This window comes from Anser anser (genome assembly GCF_964211835.1).
Source record: "Anser anser genome assembly, chromosome: 2".
NCBI classification, from domain to species: Eukaryota; Metazoa; Chordata; class Aves; order Anseriformes; family Anatidae; genus Anser; species Anser anser.
In genome coordinates this window covers 116100150-116109228 of record NC_139721.1, presented here as the reverse complement: position 1 = coordinate 116109228, position 9079 = coordinate 116100150, and the positions used below count along the sequence as shown (strand labels likewise).

At 48.9% G+C, this 9079-nt stretch overlaps 1 protein-coding gene across 8 annotated transcripts in view; it reads left to right on the top strand.

The window, feature by feature from the left end:
* The first annotated feature begins 149 nt into the window (after positions 1–149).
* Positions 150–9079, top strand: part of ZDHHC3 (zDHHC palmitoyltransferase 3) — a 32634-nt gene continuing 23704 nt past the window's right edge. For 3 of the 8 annotated variants that reach the window (XM_083824982.1, XM_083824989.1, XM_083824988.1), the window contains exon 1: positions 1668–1853. The gene's annotated coding sequence lies outside the window, so the exon portion shown is untranslated. Of the gene's footprint in view, positions 562–1667; positions 1854–2106; positions 2339–9079 lie in introns of those variants that run through there. The other 5 variants (XM_083824983.1, XM_083824984.1, XM_083824985.1 and 2 more) reach the window with 4 other exon arrangements.

Here is a 9079-nt window from a genome sequence, read left to right as displayed (position 1 = left end):
CCCGCTGGCTGGCAGGGGGAGGGCTCCGCGCATGCGCAGCGCCGCCCGCAGCGGGCGGGAAGCGGACGGGGTGGGCGCAGCGGCTGTTGCCCCCCCCCCGCCCCTCGCTGAGGTGATGGCGGGGAGGGGGGGGGTTACCTCAGGGAGAGGTCCGAGCGCCCCCGGGCTTCCCCCTGGGAAGGAGTAATTAATTAAGTAATTAAAAGCGTGCCAGGCATTAATTACGGGGGTTGTTCTCTTTGAGAGCTCCGTGACGAGGGGCGGTTGGTGGCAGGTTCCCGTTCCTCACGCAGCTCTTGTGCACAACCTCCAGGCTCCCCTAGGAGCTCCCAAGCCTCGTCCTGATGCACACCCGCTGGCCAAGGCCTTGTGTGACCGTGCTGCCACGGCTCCTGCAGGTGCCTGCAGCCCCCGAGGCTCCTCGCTGCATTAAACGTGTAGGGTGCTGGTGGCTGTGCCCAGAGCAAGGAGCACAACACAACAGGAGCAAGCCTGTGGTGTGGAAGGCGCTTGGGAGTCTCGCCCTGCAGCGCTTCTGGTGGGCTGTACATCCACTAGCAGGTGCGTATCTGGGATGCGTCCCACGGCTCACCTGCAGCGCCGTTCCTGTACGCAGGGATCACGGCGTGGTGGCGGCTGACCCGTTCCCTGAAAGGAGAGCCGGCAGCGGAGCCTCGGGTGGCTCGCCTTCCCCACTGACCTGGGGAGGTGAGCGGGGCCAGGTGACAGCAGTGACCCTGTGGGAAAGGGGCCAGGGTCACACGCTTTCCCTTCGTCTGGCCCCGCAGAGCGATTTTTAGGTCCTAATATTCTGGCGTGGGAGGCAAACAGTGGGAAGTGGAAATTGGGAAGTGCCTTACAGAATTCCGTCCCGATCTGACCTCAAGTGTTAATGCAGGTGCACTGTGTGATTCCCAGCGAGAGCACGGGTACTGTGGCTCCTGGTTCTGCCTGGCTCACAGCTATAAATGCAAGCCATAAATGCAAGGGAAGATGATGGTTTTTTCCCCCCTTTCTGCTATCCCAGCCTGGAGCCTACCTAACGTGGGTCAAATCCTTGCATGGTTCAAAGCCCAGCGAGCCGCTCTGCAGCATATACATGCAAACAGCAGTTTTCCGGAGGCTCGGGAATTCCAGGTCCGGCTCTCCATTTCCTCAGGGGTGGCAGGAGGCATCCTCTCCCCGCGGAGATTGCTTCTTGGTGTGTTTAAAATCCTTTTTCTAAAGAAAGGCAACCCCGGAGGTTATCAGACAGAAGGACAACGGTGTTTTTTCTAGGCAAAGCGGCGACTTTCTGCCTAACCTCATTACGGTACGCGACAGCACGCGGTGGCTGAAATTAAAAAACCCCAGCCAGCCAGACCCAGCCCGGGGGGAGCCACCCGGCGCTCCCCGATTCACGCCACCACGGGCACCAGCGCCTCGCCCCGTGCTTACCGCCGGCGGTGGGGGCCGCAGCGCTGCCCCCCGGCCCCCACATTTCCCCAACCCCCCCGAATTTATCCCATTTAGCCCTCGGCCAGGCGCGCAGAGGGCAGGCGGGGCCCTGCGGCAGGCGGCCGGGCCGGGCCGGGCCGAGCCGGTGGCGGAGCCGCTGCCCGCCCTGTGCCCGTGCCCCGGGGCGGGGCGGGGAGGGACCGGGGCCGGGGCCGGGGCCGCCGCTCGCTTCCTGGTGGCTCCCGGCGCCGCCCCGCCGAGAACCGCGTGAGGGGGCCGGGGGGGGGGGGCGCCGCCGGGGCCGCGTGTGCGGGGCTGCCCGCACCGGCACCGGGACCCGCACCGGCACCGGGACCCGCACCGGCACGGCAAACGGGGCCGCTGGCAGCTCGCAGGGCGGCGGGGCGGCCTGCGGGGTAGGTGGCGGCGGCGGCGGGGCGGTGTTTACCGGGAGGAGGGCGGCGGGGGGGGGGGGGCCGCGGTGCTCCGGGAGGAGGTGGGGGCCCGCTGGGAGGGAGGGGACCGCGGGACGAGGCCCGGTGGTGCCCCCCCCCCCCCGGGGGGTTTCGGAGCCCTGTGGGGTGCCTGGGTCCCGGCACAGCGAGCGGGAGCTGCGTCTTGTGGCCAGGAGGGGTGCTGGGGAAGGAGGTTGCCCCAGTTCCTAGGGGCTGGGGTGGTGGGGAAGGAGCTTGCCCCAATTCCTAGTGTATGGGGTGGTGGGGAAGGACCCTGCCCCAATCCACACGGTCTTTCGGGTGGGAAGGATTCGCAGGGTAAGGAAGGGCTGCCTGCCTCTGATGCCCAGTGTGGGAGATGGCAACGCTTCGGCGCGCACCGCGCTTTTCTCGCCCTGCGAAAGCAACACACACGGCTTTTGTAGAGCACCGCAGACATTGCCACGGTAAGTGGAGCCACGCGTGGATTCCCGTCTTTAAGATCGCAGCCCCGTGTGCGGCAAAGATCCCGTCCTTCAAACACTACGACTACGGTGCCGTCTCTCTGACGCAATAGTGTTTGTCATACCAATGGGAGCTGCTTGTGGTAGTAAGTTGTGGCTGACTCGTTGAAATTTAGGAGGTGCGATCCAGAAGCTCTGTGCAGGTACGGGTTTGTAACAGGGAAAATGTGAGGTCTGCCTAAAAACTGAGGGTACTTCTACACCCCCAGCACAAACGGGGTATTGATGTGTTTCTGTTATCATTTTCAGAAGTATAGTTGCAGACAGGGTATGTATTTCTCTTTGAAATTGGCTTTTGGTAGTAGACAGAAGTGACAAAACATGATTTAACCCAGCAGGCTGTAAGAAGATGAACGCCTCATTCCTCAGCAGATGTGCACCCGCTATGCCCAGGTAGTTGCGTGTCTTTGGGGCACAGTTTCCTTCGCCCCCGCAAAGGGGACAGGTGACAGTCTAAAGGAGCGTGCGTGTAGCCCAGGCAATGGTAACCCTGCTTTGGTGAATCCCTGCTGCTTACCTGGTGTGAGTTTGCTTTTCAGGATAGCTGGGTTTCTGTGAGTTTCAAATGGAACAGGAGCTAGCAGTGCCACATGGGCGATGTAGTTTAAAGCCACGCGTTGCTTTATTTTGTGGAAACTTGCTAGCACAGCCATGCTGTTAGGACAGTTCTGTGATTCTGTGGTAATGGGACATGTATCCTGTAGAGGCGACCACAGTGTCAGTGATGGGCACCCAGGCTGATTCAGTCTGAAAACGGCTTGGCTGTAGCTCAGCTAGTTGCTGCAGATGTGAACTGAGTGAGCTTATGGCTGTCTCTGGTCTCTCTGCAGCGTAGACATGACCTTTTTCTTAGGGTGATACCGTGGAATACAGCTTTTCTGCCTTTGTGAAAGAAGACAGAGGGTAATGTAGTATGTGACGGGGTTATAAAAGCTTCTTGTCGCTTTTTATTTCCCCTGCCCTGTGCTTAGCTGGCTGAAGCAAACCAGGTATGAATGATGGTACTCAGAATAACGTATTTAACTGAAACTTAAAGTTGCTGTGGAGAAAATGACAAGTTAAAGCTTTCCCTACGAGAGCTGCATGTTTCCTGGGTTGTGCAGACAAGAAGAAAAAAGAGCTGCAACTTGACTGGAGCTGCAGTGCAGCAAGTCTGCCAGTAGCTCTTTGCTCATCGTCCTTTTGAGGGAGCCCAAAAGGAAAAGCCAGCTCGCCTCTGCAGGCTGTGGGTGCCAAAGGCCTCCCCCAGCACCTGCTCCCAGCTGGTAGGTGCGAGGTGTTACGGGACGGGGCAGCCGTGCCCTGGCTCTTACTGCAGAGCAGCACGGGCAGGTGACCTCCTTTGGCCCGGAGCTGGGGGTCCTTGGGAGAGCTGCTGGCTGCAGCAGCAGGGTTCAGCCAGAAAAATGTTGGGACTCACCGCTCCATGCGCTCTAGTGGCAAGTAAGGACACAGAAAACTCAAATGTTAATGCCCCGTGGGAAAGGGGAGGATGTTGAATGGGAGGAAACGCACGGCCCTTGTTGATGTTTTTGCTGCGAGGCTGGTGGTGGATGGTGTGTTCGTGAGGTGCAGCTACAAGCTCTGCCGTAACGCAGGGACCAGTCTGAAATGTGCAGCTTTCAGAAGTTACGGCGGATGGGCTCAGATGGAAGCAGTAAGATTGAAAATGGGTAATGTGAAGCACTACACTATTTAATAATAATTTAAAAATAAAAATGACAATGCGAGTTAGGGTCCTATTCTCCGCCCTAGTGGAAAGACAGCAGTACCATGCAGAGAGATCAGAAATCAGAGGGCTATAGCAGGGGATTAAAGGGAGATGGGAATGTGATACGCACCTTTGCTCTTTGCAATGACTGCTTCTATCACTGATGTCCAATACGGTGTAGGATGGACAGACAACACATCCTGCATTGCAGTTAGTCTGGTCTCCAGGTCTCGGTATTTCAAAGGATAACAAAATTAATGTTTACCCACAGAAATCTATTCTTTGTGGAAAGAGAGATCACTTGTGCTTGCTAGTGCATCAGTGAGCAAAACAAATACTAGTTGCCAATCAAAAAGTTCTTTGCTATGTTTTAAAAACTTTAACGTGGGGCAATCTGAACCTGCAGGTTTTTCCAGTTCCCTGAAGCAGCACCATAGCTTTCTCGTAGGCTGACTCTTAACGTCATAAAGTTGGATCGTGATAGTCACAATTTTCATTTTAGGGTAGAGGTGATTTTTTTTTGTCACTGTTTCATTAACGTGCTATTTTAGTGTGTGCCCTGTGTCTTTCTGTATCTGGTTTAGGTAGCTGCTTAGGTGCAGTACTTAGATTTAAAATCTAAATGCCTTCAAGCTCTCATACCTTTATCTTTGAAACTCCCTGATGTGGTAGGGAAGAAGTGTAGACTACAAGTGGGGGAATAAAGTAGGAGAGGCAGCAACTTGCTCATGCTTTTGAGGGGGGGCTGTAGCAGAGGCAGGCAAGAGCCAAATCCCGGGTCAGACCGAGTGAAAAGGTATGTCTGGTAGCTAAGGGGCTCTTTCTGCCTTGAAAGGTAATACTCTGAATATTCTTTAGACTGGGATAGTTCTGCCAGTGTCTTATTAGGAGCAAGATGAAGGAAAAAAAAAAAAAAACCCTCTGTTCTGCTTCTCAGGAAAATAATTTTAATGCCATGAAAGCAGCGTAGTTTTTAACATATATAACTGGTATTATTTTTAGTGTCTAAGCAAACCATCCTCCTTTAATTTCTTCTTTCCCTTTTTTCAAAAGGTTTACACTAGACAAATTGAGAGTTTAAATTCCCTTAATCCAGTGGATTAAATTCCTTTAAAACAATGGCTCGCTGTTTTAAGTCCTGAGTCAGCATCAAAATTGGAAAGCTGTCTAGAAGGCCAGGACAGCTTCTCCTGTCTCGTATCTCATGAGGCTGTCTGTTCACAATAACTGCAGCGCTGTGGGAAAGCGTGACATCCCCAGTCATTTTCTGTTTCCCAGTGCAGTCCTTTCTGCAAGGTTGTTCTGTCCTTCTAGTCCTTATTCCAGGTAGGTGATGAGGCCACAAGGGTGGCTTGTATTTGCAGGTTGAGCTCTAACATTTCTCTTTTTACATAGATTAGTGGCTCGCATGTATTTAGTCTGTCAGGAAACTGAGATTGAAGTGACAGAATTTCTCAATGGCCCTTGCAGCTCTGATAGTGAAAAAGTTGTGATTGTTCTGTGATGGTTCTTACTCAGTAACAGCTTTAGGAAGTAGCTGACATCTCTGCAGTGTTCTGGTCAACTGCTCGTGGAGATCGCTGAAATTGGGATAAGGCCAAGTCAGATCCAAGCCTGACCTTATTCTTTACTGTACTTCTGACTTGTGTCCCGTTCCTTCTTGTTGTCCCCATTTTGTCACCCGTCCGTAGTGGTTCAGTGTTCCCGTACCTTGGACAGTAACTTTGTCGTGTCTCTTCTTTGCTCCGGCTAGCAGCTAACAAGCCTTGCAGGTGGGGGTGGAATCATTTACCAAATAACTCAAGACTCGTAGGTGAGTCTTTATTGCATTATATTTTACTTAACACAACGTATATCTGTTGGTTAAACAGAAATGATAGGGGCATTAACCAGGAAACTGTTACCATCTGTCCAGAGAGACTGCGTATCACAAACATGCTTTTATTAATTGAGAAAACATGGCCTTATTTTCCTTACAGTTATACTAATGGAACTCCACTGACACTGCAGAGGTTGCTTCTTGCTTACAGTGATGTCAGTGAGAGGACTGGGGGTTTTGTGCCTTTTGAGGCTACCTCTTTCAAGCCCGTCAGCCTCAGCCTTGAGGATGGAGTTTCTAGATCTGACAGATGTCTTTGAGGTAATTTCCACTCCTCCCTGCTCTCCTTAGGGAAATCTTCCCTCTACATATTCATATTCCCATTCATACATATTCTTCAGGAATACACACCTTCAATTAAATCTTCCCTCTAATAAGATGCTTCCAATAAAAACAAGGAACAAACAAAACATCCCTCACCTCTTTAAGTGTGCTTTTAGTGATCCATTTTTACTAAGCTGTTGTTAATGCATGGACCCTTCAAAATAATAATAATTTAAAAAAAACTAGGTTATTCTTGAAAATAGTGAAATGACATTGTAAACAGTTTTCTAAACTGTCTATAATGCAGCTTAGTAATACAGCCACTCACTACATTTGTGTGTAGAAAACTTTGTACCTGTAGTACCGTGTGGTTTTATGTGCTCTCCTTCCCTTTTCCTAAGACAAGTAATGCAAGTCTATGCATTTAGCCTCAAAAATACATTTTTTTAAAGTCTTGTCACGTTTTAAGATTATTTTTAGTGGTTTTAGTATAATTGACATTCTGATCCATTTAGGCCATTTTCATTCAGTATGAGAACTGAAACTGTGTTGAAATGACACAACTTCAATAGCCGGAGGCTTCAGGTGAATCTGAGATGTTTGTGAGCACAAGGGTAGCTGGTAATGTAGTGCCTAGGCTGAAACTGTACCTCTCAATGTGCCTGAATTTCCAGAAGAAAAATGAAAACTTTTCTGCACCAGGCACAATCCTGTTACCCTGCTTCTGGGGCGGCTGGAGTAGGGCTGGCAGAACTGACTTTGCACTGTGACATTTTGATCCCAGTACTCAGGTGGCTTGGCAGTGCAGTGTTAAGATCCCAGTGCCTGATTCTTCCCTAATGCTTTTGCCATCTTAACCAGAGAAAAACAGTTTTTAATCCTTTTTTTTTTCACTATTTTTTTAAACTACTGTTAAAATATTCCAATGGAAGTACAGCTTTCTATAATGAATATAAGCCTGCTTTTTTCAGTTGCCATTCACAGACCTGTTAGAAAAGTCCCATTGATCCTTCAGGGTTTTGTATACCAGCGGCTGAAAACTGCAAGGCTGATGGATATCTGGATGAATCAGCAGGAGACTGCCAAAAATTCTCAGCATTCTCATTCCACTCCCGTTGATCTGATAAAGCCTTTCAGGTCTTGCAGAAACCATTAGGAAAGAATAGACAGAATATTGGTATTTCCTTATTATTATTCCTGCTAGAACTTGCTTTGGCAAGTTTTGACAGGCTTGTTGCTAGACGTGGACTACGTGAAATCATGGCAGGAGAAGCACAGGTAAATACCCTGTTAGTTAGAAGGCATACTTCCACTTCTGTTGCAAAGAAATATAAAATATGTAATGTTTTAATCAGTGTGATTTTATGTACAGAAAACTGAAATAAACTTCAAAGTGACATCTCACAGTTCATATATATTTAAGTAAATATATACATATATATATATAATATAGGTTTTAATTTTTGTTTTGTATAAGGGGATGTCCAGTGTATCTAGATCACCTAGTTTAGCTGCGTCATGAATATAATGTGACTGGTAACGTATGTTTGCTTCCTTTTGATGACAATAAAAAGTTAACTTTAGAATTATTTATCAGCTCTCAAAGTGCTGGCAGTGAGCCCTGGTTCTGTGTGTTACAGAAACTGTTCCAAAGTACCTCTTTAAAGTGAATAAAAGACCCGAACTGACCCTCCTCAAAAAGCTGAAATCCCTTCAAACTGAAGCCCCTTACAGGGTCCTCCCCTTGTCTGTCTATCTCTTGTTCAAGATTGTTTTAATAAAATAGGCAGAATTTGAAATTCACTTAGTTATTCTGACAAAACAGAACCTCTTCCCAAAGTTGAATGTTAATGGAGTTCTAATAGAGGAAATGGTTGCAATGTCTACGTGGTAATACTGCAGTTTTGCAAATCATACCGATGTGCTTCGCTTTTCCAGCGTGAGTAATTACATGAAAATCAGCGGGGTGACGATGATGGCGTCATTTTTGTGTACTTTTTATAAGATCAGGACGTCAGGTAGCCTTCAGAAAGCCATTGGGTGAAGGCCCAAATCATACGGTAGTTCACTCTTAACACGTCATTCAGCAGTCGCAGGCCATTAAAAATAGATTTTAGGCATGACTTAGGTCAAAAGACAGTTACTTAATTTATAAAAGGTGTAATAGCATATTGTAAGCATTCATTTGGCAGGAAGTGGGTTTTAATTTATTTTGTTTGCATTTCTAATGTCTATATTACTTATGTCTTTGATTATTCCTGTAATGCTAAATGCCTCCCAGATTAAAAAAACAAAAAAAGGTTTTTGCTCTGACACGTCCTTAAGCTAAATGGATGTGTTTGCTGTCATTACATCTCACGCTTACCTGCCGGCCTCTCCTGTAGCCTGACACCATGATTAAGTTCTTCCCCTTCCTCGTTTACATAGTGTTTGCTCCGGAGCAGGAGCGACTGACATACTCCAGCTGGGGGTTGTAAATTAAGTTTGTGTGCGGGGTGATTTGAGGGCAGACTCACCAGGGCAAGCTGCTACCCCTGCCACAAGCTTCTTTATGTATGTATGTACGTAAGAACAAGGAATTTAAAAAGTTAGCCAGGCTATATAAAAGAGAAGCTGAGGCTCTGTGCTCCTGTAGCTTGACTCTAAGATACTGTACGCTGAAACATGAACGTGTGTATCAAATAATGAATGGTGTTTATGTAGTGATTACTGATTTTTCATTTTGTCGCCTGATGATGACTGTAAAGCCAGTATTAAATAACCAAGTGCATTAAATAACACATCTGTCCTCCAGGCAGAAGGCAGCGTTGGAGGCCTGCGCCGAGGCCTT